This window comes from Hypanus sabinus, unplaced genomic scaffold (assembly GCF_030144855.1).
Source record: "Hypanus sabinus isolate sHypSab1 unplaced genomic scaffold, sHypSab1.hap1 scaffold_346, whole genome shotgun sequence".
In the NCBI taxonomy this organism is placed as follows: Eukaryota; Metazoa; Chordata; class Chondrichthyes; order Myliobatiformes; family Dasyatidae; genus Hypanus; species Hypanus sabinus.
Genome location: NW_026781249.1, coordinates 281,476 through 294,100, shown reverse-complemented (window position 1 = coordinate 294,100; position 12,625 = coordinate 281,476).

Below are 12,625 nucleotides of genomic sequence, written 5' to 3'. Positions count from 1 at the left end.
CAGCCAGCGCACACACACACACACACACACACACACACACACACACACACACACACACACACACTCACTCACTCACTCACTCACTCACTCACTCACTCACTCACTCACTCACTCACTCACTCACACATCTCTGCACTTGAGCCCCTGGGTATTTTGCATGCCACTGCAATCTACAATTGTTCACAACTGAGCTTTCTTCTGCCGAGTGAACAATAGGGGGCAGCACAGACTCCTGCGGTGGCCGCGCCTGACCGCCTCAACCTTGCTCAGCTGCTTCATTTCGTCTCCTCTGAGCAATCCTTTAATTTACACCTGAACTAGATTGGAACTAATATCCCAGGGGTAAGTTCGCCATTAAAAGGGGAGAGTGGTGGTATAAACTAAAGTTGCAAGGGGATGTAAACAAGAACGCTATGACAGATAGTTGGGTGACCGTTAGGACAGATGTTTTCAGAACACAGATAAATTCAAGGAAATAAAAACATTGTGCCTGCAGGGACACATGTTCTGAGCTGCCTTCAGTTCAATGCAGGAAGTTTTGTACGAGAGACCAATGAGCTCAGGATAGGGGTCAACGGCTGGAATTGTGATATTGTAGACATTAGTGAGACGCCGTTGCAGGGCGGGCAGGAGCGTCAGCTCAACGTTCCCGGTTTCGGGTGCATTATTCGTGATGAAGCGGGAAGTATTCCAAGTTGAGGGGCGGATTTGCTGGTCACATGAAGTTCATTGACAAACTCAGGGAGAGAGGTGTTCATGTTCCTCTTTGACAGGGATGTTAACGTGCAGGGAATGCAGGGGGATGGTTGTTGTGCAGTGAGTAGAGATTTAGGCCAGTTGGTATATCACAACATTGTGGGCCGAAGGGTGTGTTCTGTTCGGTGATTTGCATTCACTGCTCTGAAAGAGTGGCAAAAAGACAGACTTAAACTCACTGAGTGGGCAGAGAAGGGCCGTGGGGTAGATCAAGGACTTTGGCGATAGATTGCGAAACACCGAGAACAACCACTTCCCAGGCAGCATAGGCAGTGAGCGAGACACACAGCTGTCACTGTGATACCTACACACCCCTCACCATGACATGGACACAACCCCGACCGGACGCTAAGCGACCCCATACCGTGACACCCACACGCATCTCGCCGTGAGACTCTGCGGAACATCGCTGGAACTCGAACTGGATGAGCTCGGGATCATTCGGGAAACTGAGGTAAGATAGTGAAGACATATAGAGAGGTATTTATACCCAAAGGTGTAGGGTACTGGAATCTGGGTGACAGACAGGAAGGTGAAAAGGAATAAACAGCCAGAAACAATGCAGAGACACCTTGAGGCCAACCCGCTCAATAACAGGTAGACCACTTCGGATTTTCTGGATGGGAGGAGAGAGGTGCAAATGATCAAGTGGGGAAAGTCTCACCAGTCAGGTCTCTGGCACTGACTATGGTTCTGTGGCTCTGCAGGGAATAAGTGGTGAAATTTGACGAGCTGTGTCGATAGGATTGTCTTTGTTCGGGGACCGGAAAAGCGGTACTGTGGACGATACCGAGATTCCTCGATGGTGTGCGGTCGTTATCGTCACCAGGATATCGGTAGGAAAAGGGAGCCGGTTCTCCAAACTTATTTATCTGCATGTGGGAGCAAAATTAGAAATATCATTCAGTTTAAAATGTAGCTGAAGAGTTCAGGTTGAAACGCACATAATATATATAAAATATAAAGATAGCAAACTTACATAAGTACAATCACGCATTATGTACACACACACACACACACACACACACACACACACACACACACAGACACACACACACACACACACACACACACACACACACACACACACACACACACACACTCACACACACACACACACACACACACACACACACACACACACACACACACACACACACACACACACACACACACACATTTATGCAGCTTGAAGCACACCGGGCATTTTGAATGCCATTGCAATCGACAATTATTCACAAAGCAGATTGCATTGTACCGAGCGAACACTGGGGGCAGCACAGACGCCTGCCTGGAGGACGCGCCACACCGCCCCCACCTGGCTCAGCTCCTTCATTTCCTCTCCCGTGAGCAACTCTCTGAATTTACACCTGAACTGGAATCGAACTAATATCCCAGCCGTCAGGTTTGCCATTAGAAGGGGTGAGGGCTGGTATAAACTAGAGTTGCAGGCACATGTAAATAAGAACGCCATTTCAGTTAGTTGAATGGATGTTGGGACAGATGTTGTGAGGACTTCTGAAAATGTCAAGAAGGAAAAAATCGAGCCTGTCGGGACTCATGTTCTGAGCTGCGTACGTTTCAATGCAGGAAGAATTGTTTGAAGGGCCGTTGCGCTCAGGTCAGGGGTCAACGCCTCTCAGCCTGACACAGCAGATAGTAGTGAGACGAGATTAATAATAGTTGGGTAATAATAATCAGAGTAATAGTTGGGCCGCTCAGCTATGAAGAGAGATGAGGCGCTGTTGTTGGGCAATATCGTGGTTTCACAATCCGGCCTTGCATTCGAATACAAACCGGGGCTTTTGAAACGAAGCGCAGATGGGCGATCCCGGGTTGAAGAGAAGGTCATTCTGACAAATCATTAAAACTCTCTGGCACTTAATACTGACACCATCTTTGTATAGATTTCCGTCCACGCATTAATCACACTACCCCCGTCTTTGGATATAATGCACTGCGCAGTTTTGGTGGCCTCGTTTAGCAAGGGCTGAAAAGAGTGCAGCCAATACTGACAAAGATGCTGCAAGGTCTCTAAAGGCTTAGGTAGAGAGAGAGGTCCGGCTGTATTTTGTTCCTTACATAGAGTGTTTTATTCCTAAAGGTCGGAGAAAGAAGGGTAACTTTACAGAGTGGTGTAAAACAAGGCGCAGAGTCACTTGTATCGCCATAAGTTTGTGGAACCGAACTAAGCGGAGGGTGGGGGGTATGTTGATGTCCAGAGGGCCAAGATGTAGTTAGATTCCAAGAGAAATTTTATCACACAGAAGGCGGTGTGTATATGGAACTACCTGGCAATGGAATGGGTGATACAGGATGGTTATCGATGTTTTAAAACCAATATTGATTGCGAAAGATTTAACAAGATGATGTCCAAATGTAGACAAATGGAAACAGCTCAGCTGGCCGTGTAGATCGGCAAGGAGATATTGGGCCGAAGGAGCTGTTCCTGTTGTTACGAAGGATGAACAGCTCTGATGGGCCGAATGGTGCAGAGTTGCCCATGTCTCCCCCCCCCCTCCCCCGGCCGGGAGAATCATAAACCGTTACTGTTGCTTTGCTGCTAATGAGAGAGAGATACATAAGGGAAAACATGCTGGAACTGGGACATCTGCTACAGATAAGAGAGAGATATAGCAGGGTAGTCAGACTTGTTGATTCACCATATTATGACTTCTGAAAGACTTATGGCTTCTGAGAGGGTTATTTATCTTAAACAATTCTATTCATTAAAATTCCTCAGTGTACAGCCGGAGTGGGCTGGTTTGATGGACACAGCCATTCAAAATTGATTGACATCTGAGACCCCGTGAGTAGGGATAAAAGTTAGGACTGGGAGTCACCTCTCAGATACACCAGGAGACACACTATTGAGCACTGATTGAGTGTTGGAACCCACGGAAAGGTGTGGGGCATCGGAGACCGAACAAAGAAATCGGTCAGTTTAAATCACACTGTTATAGCAGGACCGGTGGGGGCTTGTGAGTGTGTCCACTCATGCCAGAGTGACGAGTCTACCACAGAAGAACGGTCTAGCTGAAGGACAGAGGGGTCATACCTGAATGGCCACAACGAAACGACGGATCAATAACGTAAAGGAAGGTTTGCCTGCCTGCAGCTGTTACAGCTCTCTCTCTCTCTCTCTCTCTCTCTCTCTCTCTCTCTCTCTCTCTCTCTCTCACGATTACAACACAACAACCAACATCTACTTCAGCACGTATGAACTGAACTGAACTTTATATTTTCCCATGATAATTCATTATCCCCTAGACAACGATAGAGCTTGTTTATTATCGATTATTATTATTCCCACACGTTTAGGTTTATTATTGCTAACGTGTATTATCTATATATTTGCATTATTGATATTGATTTGCTTATTTTACTAATAAACACTTGAAAATAGTAACCACCAGACACCAACGGATTCTTCTATCTCTGCTGGTTAGACACCCAGTTTCGGGGTACTTAACACTGTGCTCTATCATTCTTGGACTCTGCTCAGAACTGCTGTAGGCCACAAACGTGTGGAGACCTTGTGAACTTTTGCGACCATTAATCGCTTTGTGCCGTGTTCAGGTGTTCACATAAACAAAGGTGTGTACTTAGTCCCAGTGACAAAGTTCATCCGAAATAAACCATGGTTGTTATTTCAGGCGGACAAGGTCGAATAACTACACAAAAAGCGGTTAGATCTTGTCTTCGGTCTTTGTTTCACCGCAGTTGACCTTGTGGCAATCACTATTCTCTGCCGAGGAAATTGCAACGACGGTCTGGAGAGGCAACTGGGTGTGTTACGGTAAACTCCTATTCCCTTTTTCGGTAACGTTTGAGGGATTTTATTAGGCAAACCGCCTGCTGAATCCGCTACTTCCTTTCTTCCTCATTTTGACCCTCAATGCTCTGACCGTCGGACAGATACTGGCGGCGAGCAGAGTTCGCAGGGGACTGAAGGGACGGGGAAATTGCGGTAAACAGCGAGATCCGGAGATGGAGAGTCGGAGAGTATCTTTCTCTGTTGGGCGACAACCACTCTGGTCTTCATCCTCATGCGGTACCTTTCCACCGACCTGGCAACGTCTATCCGGCTTTTTTCAGGCTCACAATTGAGGCTCTGTGACTCAGAATTTCAGCAGCTGCACAAATACATTTATTTACGGACCAGATTCAGACAGCAGATGAAAGTTCTTCTGCAATCCCCCCGCTAATTTAGTTTTGAAGCTTCTTAGATGTTTGTACCGCTCAGATGGAAGAGTCAAGTAATTCTCTAATTTTTGGAAATAAAGACACATCTGCGCTGCGAACATATTGAAAAGTTTAACTCCCTGAAAACGTTGCAGTTCTCAATCAATCCGTTTGCTCCCAGCAAGTCTGTCTTTCCTTTCCTTTAACTTAAAGACTACTTTACTCTGTTGTCGATTAAATTGTCTGCTTAATTCCCTTCTGTAAGATGTGTTTTACCTTCCACATTAAATCACCATAATATCCAGTACTGAAAACTCATCGATCCATTCTCGAAGATTGCATTTCATAAATCTTTGGAGTGAACTGTCCGTGTCTACTGATCCGGACATCAATTATCTTTCAGTGGTGTTTCATTGTTTACTGTTTCAGTTTGCCTTCTGTACCGGCTGCTGTTTGATCTATTGCCCTTATTTTGCCTGGCTATTAATTTCTAGCGTCAGCATATGTTGAAAATCACGGAACAAATGAGATATAACGTTGCCTTGGTCCAGTTTCACTCGAATTCTACAACACATCGGTACAGTTTCCCTACTGGCCGAACAGTATTTTCCACAGTAAATACAAGTGGATCTTGCTACAGCGGATTTACACACAGTTCTTTTAGAGTTAGGATGTCGAATAAGATGAACTCAAGCAAATTAAAATACCTTACGCTTTATACGTTAAACTTATTTTAAAATGCTTATCTTCAAAATTCTTACTCAAGTGCGAGTTATTAATATCCCAGTCATTCAATCTATATTCCAATATTAAGCAATCCGGGATTCCTTTCTTTTTTTACCCCAGGGCTGTTTTGCTTTAATGACATTGAACTGTGACCTGGTTTGTCATGTCGTGTGTCGCAAGGAGTTGGATCGTAATGTATGACGATAATTTAATAGCTCTGGGTCTGTGCTTGCTGGAGTTTGGAAGAATTGGGGAAGAACACATTGAAACCTATCGGACAGTGGGAAGTCCAGGTTAAGAATATGGGGAGACAATATTTCCTATTGTGACTGAGGCTAGGACCAAGGTGCTGAATCTCAGTATTGAGAACATCCAATTAAAACACAGAGGACGAAGTTATTTCTTTAACCAGAGAGCGGTGAATCTGTGGAATGCATTGGTGTAGGCAGCTATGCAGGCTAATACATCTGAAAAGTTGAATCTATTGGAATCTGCTGCGTCTCCCGCTGCGCATTTTAAAATTCTGCTTCCAAGGTACGCGGGGACTCGTTCTATTATGGCGCTGCATCATGGGAAAATTAGGCTAAAGGCCATCTAGTGAAACATGCTCATTGGAAACTAAACAGTTTGGGCAAAAGATCCTCGAGTGGAAATATAGACCCCTACAACAATTTTATACAATTTTGTAATTTTATTTCATTTTGTAATTAGGGAGACTCAGTGAGGAGCAATATATAGAAACACATTCCATCAGACTGTTTTCCGAGATCAAAACTGACAAGTAAAGCTGGACAATGTGTGAGAATCATAATTACCAATGGAATTCTGAGCTGACAGGCGGCATTGAAAACAGTTAAATTGAACTCAATCCAGGTGTTCCGGAGTTGTTCGCTGTCGAGCACTTACGTTTCCCGTTCCTTGCTCTCCAGTGACGTTGTTCAGCCTCTCAGTGAATTCTCTCCAGTTACGGGGGAGTTATCGCTAACACGCTCTGCAATGATCTCAAATCCCAATGGGAAACGAACTGAATAATCTGCTTGTATACAGCAGGCAGTGAAAGTCGTCACGTTGACTTTGGCCTGGAACAGGTTACACGGCTGTTCTTTCCTAGTGAACCAAATGAAATGAACAACTACTTGTCCTTATGTAACTAACTTTCTAAGAAAGTGGGCGGATTGTTTTGTTGTATTCATTTGTTTAATTGAATTCAAATTTCCCGAAACTTTGTTCGGTTATTAGAAACGGGGATTGTGCCGGAGGATTGGCGTATTGCTCATGTGCATCCATTGTTTAAAAAGGGTTCTAGAAGGAAGCCTAGCAATTATAGACCTGCCAGATTGACATCAGTGGTGGGTAAATTAATGAAAAGTATTCTTAGGGATAGTATTTATAATTATCTGGATAGACGGGATCTGATTCGAAGTAGCCAGCATGGATTTGTGCGTGGAAGGTCATGTTTGACAAACCTTATTGAATTTTTTGAAGAAGTTATGAGGAATGTTGACGAGGGTAAGGCAGTGGATGTAGTCTATATGGACTTCAGCAAAGCCTTTGACAAAGTTCCACATGGAAGGTTAGTTAAGAAGGTTCAGTCGTTAGGTATTAATGCTGGAGTAATAAAATGGATTCAACAGTGGCTAGATGGGAGATGCCAGAGAGTAGTGGTGGATAATTGTTTATCGGGATGGAGGCCGGTGACTAGCGGGGTGCCTCAGGGATCTGTTTTGGGCCCAATGTTGTTTGTAATATACATAAATGATCTGGATGATGGGGTGGTAAATTGGATTAGTAAGAATGCCGATGAAACTAAGGTAGGAGGTGTTGTGGATAATGAGGTGGATTTTCAAAGCTTGCAGGGAGATTTATGCCGGTAAGAAGAATGGGCTGAGCGTTGGCAGATGGAGTTTAATGCTGAGAAGTGTGAGGTTCTACATTTTGGCAGGAATAATCCAAATAGAATATACAGAGTAAATGGTAGGGCATTGAGGAATGCAGAGGAACAGAGAGATCTAGGAATAACTGTGCATAGTTCCCTGAAAGTGGAGTCTCATGTAGATAGGGTGGTGAAGAGGGCTTTTGGAACGCTGGCCTTTATAAATAAAAGCATTGAGTACAGAAGTTGGGATGTAATGCTAAAGTTGTACAAGGCATTGGTAAGGCCAAATTTGGAATATTGTGTGCAGTTCTGGTCACCGAATTGTAGGAAAGATATCAATAAATTAGAGAGAGTGCAGAGACGATTTGCTAGGATGTTACCTGGGTTTCAGCAATTAAGTTACAGAGAAAGGTTGAACAAGTTAGGTCTCTATTCATTGGAGCGTAGAAGGTTGAGGGGGGATTTGATCGAGGTATTTAAAATTTTGAGAGGGATAGATAGAGTTGACGTGAACAGGCGGTTTCCATTGACAGTGGGGGAGATTCAAACTAGAGGACATGATTTGAGAGTTAGGGGGCAGAAGTTTAAGGGATACACGAGGGGTATTTCTTTACTCAAAGAGTGATAGCTGTGTGGAATGAGTTTCCTGTAGAAGTAGTAGAGGCCAGTTCAGTTGTGTCATTTAAGGTAAAATTGGATAGGTATATGGACAGAAAGGAGTGGAGGGTTAGGGCTGAGTGCGGGTAGGTGGGACGAGGTGAGATTAAGGGTTCGGCACCGACTAGGAGGGCCAAGATGGCCTTTTTCCGTGCTGTGATTGTTATATGGTTATATATGGTTGTGAACTCATTCCCCAATATTCAACGATGCAAGCTGAATGTTGGAAAATGTCATAGGAATGTCAACAGTGGCATGTAAAAGTTTGGGCACCCCTAGTCAAAATTTCTGTTACTGAGAATGGCTAAGTAACCAGGAGATGACCTGATCTCCAAAAGTCTTAAAGTTAAAGATAAAACATTTTTTCAACATTTTAAGCGATAGTAGTGTATTATTTTTATTTTCTACATTTTTAGAGTGTAAATAAGGAAAGGAACACCATGCAGAGGTTTGCGCACTCCAAGAGATTTGAGCTCTCAGATAACTTTTACCAAAGGCTCAGACCTTAATTAGCTTGTTAGGCTAGGGCTTGTTCAAAGCAATCGTTAGGAACGGCCAGGTAATACAAATTTCAAAGTTGAATGAATACCCTGACTTGTCAAACCTTGTCCCAACAATCATCAGCCATGGGCTCCTCTACACAGCCGCCTAGCACTCTGAAAATTAAAGTAAATAATGCCCCCAAAGCAGTTGAAGGCTATAAGAAGACAGCAAAGCGTTTTCAGGTAGCCGTTTCTTGAGTTCGTAATGTAATTAAGAAATGGTAGTTAACAACAATGGCGAAGGTCAAGTTGAGGTCTAGAAGACCAAGAAAACTTTCCGACAGAACGGCTCGTAGGATTTCTAAAAATGCAAATCAATCCCTTCAGGAAGATTTAGCAGACTGTGGAGCGTTGGCGAACTGTTCTACTGTGCGGCAGCAACACCTGCACAGGTATGACCTTCATGAAAGAGTCATCAGAAGAAAACTTTTAGTGCGTCCAAAAAATTCAGAGTCGGAAGTTTGCGAAGCAGCATCTAAACAAGTCTGATGCATTTTGGCAAGTCCTGTGGACTGCAGAAGTTAAAATATAAGTTTTTGGCCGCAATGAGAAAAGGTATATTTGGAGAAAAACGGGTACAGAATTTCATGAAAAGAACACCTCTCCAACTGTTAAGCACCGGGGTGGATCGATCATGCTTTGGGCTTGTGTTGCAGCCAGTGGCACGGTGAACGCTTTCCTGGTAGAGGGAAGAATGAATTCAATTTAATCCCAGCAAATTCTGGAAATAAATATCACACTGCCAGTAAAAAAAAAACAAAAAAGCTGAAGTTGAGACGAAGATGGCTTCTACAACAGGATAATGATCCGAAGCACACGTCAAAATCCTATCGTCGAAAATTTGTGCATATACCTCAAAAAAACAGTGCATGCAAGACGACCCGAGAATCTTACAGAACTAGAAGCCTTTTGAAAGGAAAAACAGGCGAAATCCCCCAAACAAGAATTGAAAGACATTTAGCTGGCGACAGAAAGAGTTTGCAAGTTGAGATACTTGCCAAAGGGCGTGGTACTAAGTACTGACCATGCAGGATGCACAAATTTTGCTTTGGGCCTTTTCCGTTTTTTGTTATTTTGAAACCCGTCAAAGTTGGAAACAAAAATAAATAATAATCTTGCTTAAAAAAATAAAGAAATATCACATATTTAACTATACACCTTTTGAAAATCAGGTCATCTTTTACTCGCTTAGCTATTCACAATCAACAGAAATTTAAACCAGAGATACTCAAACTTTTGCATACCAATGAGGTTTTCTTGTGAGGCACACCTGAGAACATCTATTGAAACGTAACTCTAAACAGGATTAATGAACAACAAACTGTGCAAATAAATATATAAACAGATAGCAGTGTGTGAGGATCTCAGTAAATGTATGGAAAGTTAAATGCGCCTACTCTAGCAACTTTATGTTGCTTGCTACAGTCTATCTGCGAGTGTGTTCCTCTGAATCCCGAGGACTGATACGTGATTTGTAATAGGGCCCCATTATAGTGGCCATCTCCACTTTCATCCCCAGTTCCACCGTTAGCGCCTCACTAGACGAATTTTCCAATCTGTGCTGACTGAGCAGTGAGATGACATTTTCCGTGACTAACAACACCGCCCCTCCCACGTTTCTCCCTCCCGCTCTGTCACGTCCAAAGAAAGGGAATATTAAGTTGCCAGAACTTTCTGCCCCTCCTGCAAGCAACTCTCACTAATCACTGCGTTATTATATTTTAATTCCAGGTGCCTTTAACTCATCTGCCTTTCCTACGACATTTCCGGCATTGGAACATGCGCTGCTATGCACATTTGCCTCACAGACCAAGCCTATGTCTCCGCAGCCACAGATGAAACGGATAAGACAGGCCAAAGGGGCTCTGGTAAAGCTCTTTACGCCCATTCCCTGCACAGTTGATGGAGCGCTGATGACTTCCAACCATACGGCCAACCCCAAATGGACGATGGAGATCAGAGATATCGATGGCCTACTCGCCACTTTCGAGCTTGTGAACAATTAAGGGAGAAAGAACATTAGTCGCACATGTTCAAATATTTGATTTATGCTTGAGGTCTCAGCATCATCTGCCTCCACAGTCCATTTTTAAATATTTTCTGACAGTCGGATTACCATCCCTTGCACTCTCGTTTAACTTTGTCACTCTGTCCCCTGCAAAGCAGCTCTCCCCAGCAGGATATTTGTCCCCCTCTAGTTCAGTTGCAATCCGTCTCCTAGGTACAGGGCTCACCTTCCCTCGAAGAGACCAAGCCGCTTACACCAGTTTCTTATTCCCGTGTTAAATTGTATATTCTTCGTATTGCATGTCCCTACTATCATGTGGTAGCAATCCTGAGATCACAACCCTGGACGGCCTGTTCTTCAAAGGTAGTCCCTAACTCTCTGAAACAATGGTGCAGAGCTTCGTCACACTTCATATCTACGTCACTCGTAGCCAAATGTACCACAGCCCGTGACTGTTCACCCTTCAGCTTAAAATTCAGAGGACTCGATCCGGAATACCCCGCAATCTGTCATCTTGGAGTTGAGAAGACATCCGGGATTCTCTCTCTCATTCACAGATCTTCCTTTCAGGGATCATTTACAAAACAGATATCATATCAATGAAGAGGAGGATTAGTAGACTGGGCACATAGAAGATACGACAGCATGGCTTAACATTATCGTTTATTCGGGAAATACATTTAATTGCTGAATGCTGTTTTCGATATTAAAGTTAAACATTGTTCATTTCAATATTCTGTTTGCAACCGCTACAGTTCCGGTAATCCATTACATTCCATATTTAAGTTTAAAATAAACAAGTATTGAGATGGAGATGGTAAAAATCATTATATGCGGGAAATTTAATAAGTGAGTAGTTGGGAATTCGTCTGGAGCCAGCGAGATGAAAGGCGTCCTTTCCCTCCACTGGCCTGCTGGCTGCTACTGCGATACATGTCGTACCTGCTTGGCAGCCTGATCAAGGTCACGTGAAGCCACGGCAGCGGCTGTTGGACAATTGCATGAGCAGCTGTGTCTCACAAGTCCTAGTTATGTGACTGATGATGCTAGGCAAGCAATCTCTGAAGGTTATTTATCATGGCCGCGTTACCCAAATTTCAAAGACACTGCCCACAATAAAGCAATCATCATCATCACGGATTTCATCACAATGATTGGCGTCAGAGCCAGCAGATGTCACTGACCAAAACCATAAGAAATCAGAGCAGAATTGGACCATTCGGCCCAAGGACTCAGCTCCGCCATTCCACCATTCCATCATTTATTGTTCCCTTCACGTCCATTCTCCTGCCTTTACTCCGTAACCTTTAACTCGTTAATAATCAGGAAAAAATGTTATTTTTTTGTTTCATATACCGAATGGCATGGCATCAACAGCTGTCTGAGGGATTGAAGTCCAAAGATTCACCACCTCCTGGCTGCAGAATTATCTCCTCGTCTTTCTTCTATAGAAACGTCCTTGTATTCTGAGACCGTGCAGTCTGTTCCCAAACCCCACAATGTGTGAATTATTCCCCACGCATCCACTCTTTCCGGTCTTCCAATAGTCTATAATCTCAATTAAATCCATTTGCAATCTCCTGAACTCCCGCAAGTGCGGGCCCAGAGTCATTAAACGCTCATTATACGTTAACCCTTTCAATTCGGCATCACTTTTGTGTCAGTCATCTCGGCCATCGCCAATGCGATCGCATCCATTCTCAGATAAATTGCCGACACCAGTCACAGTATTCCGAGTGTTCTCTGACTAAATACTTATGAAGCCTCAGTATTGCATCCTTCCTTTAATATTTTAGTTCACACAGAATGAGTGCAAATGTTTCATAGCGCCTGTCTTTATGCCAGTGGGCAGCAGCTTGTGAAATGTTGAACGTG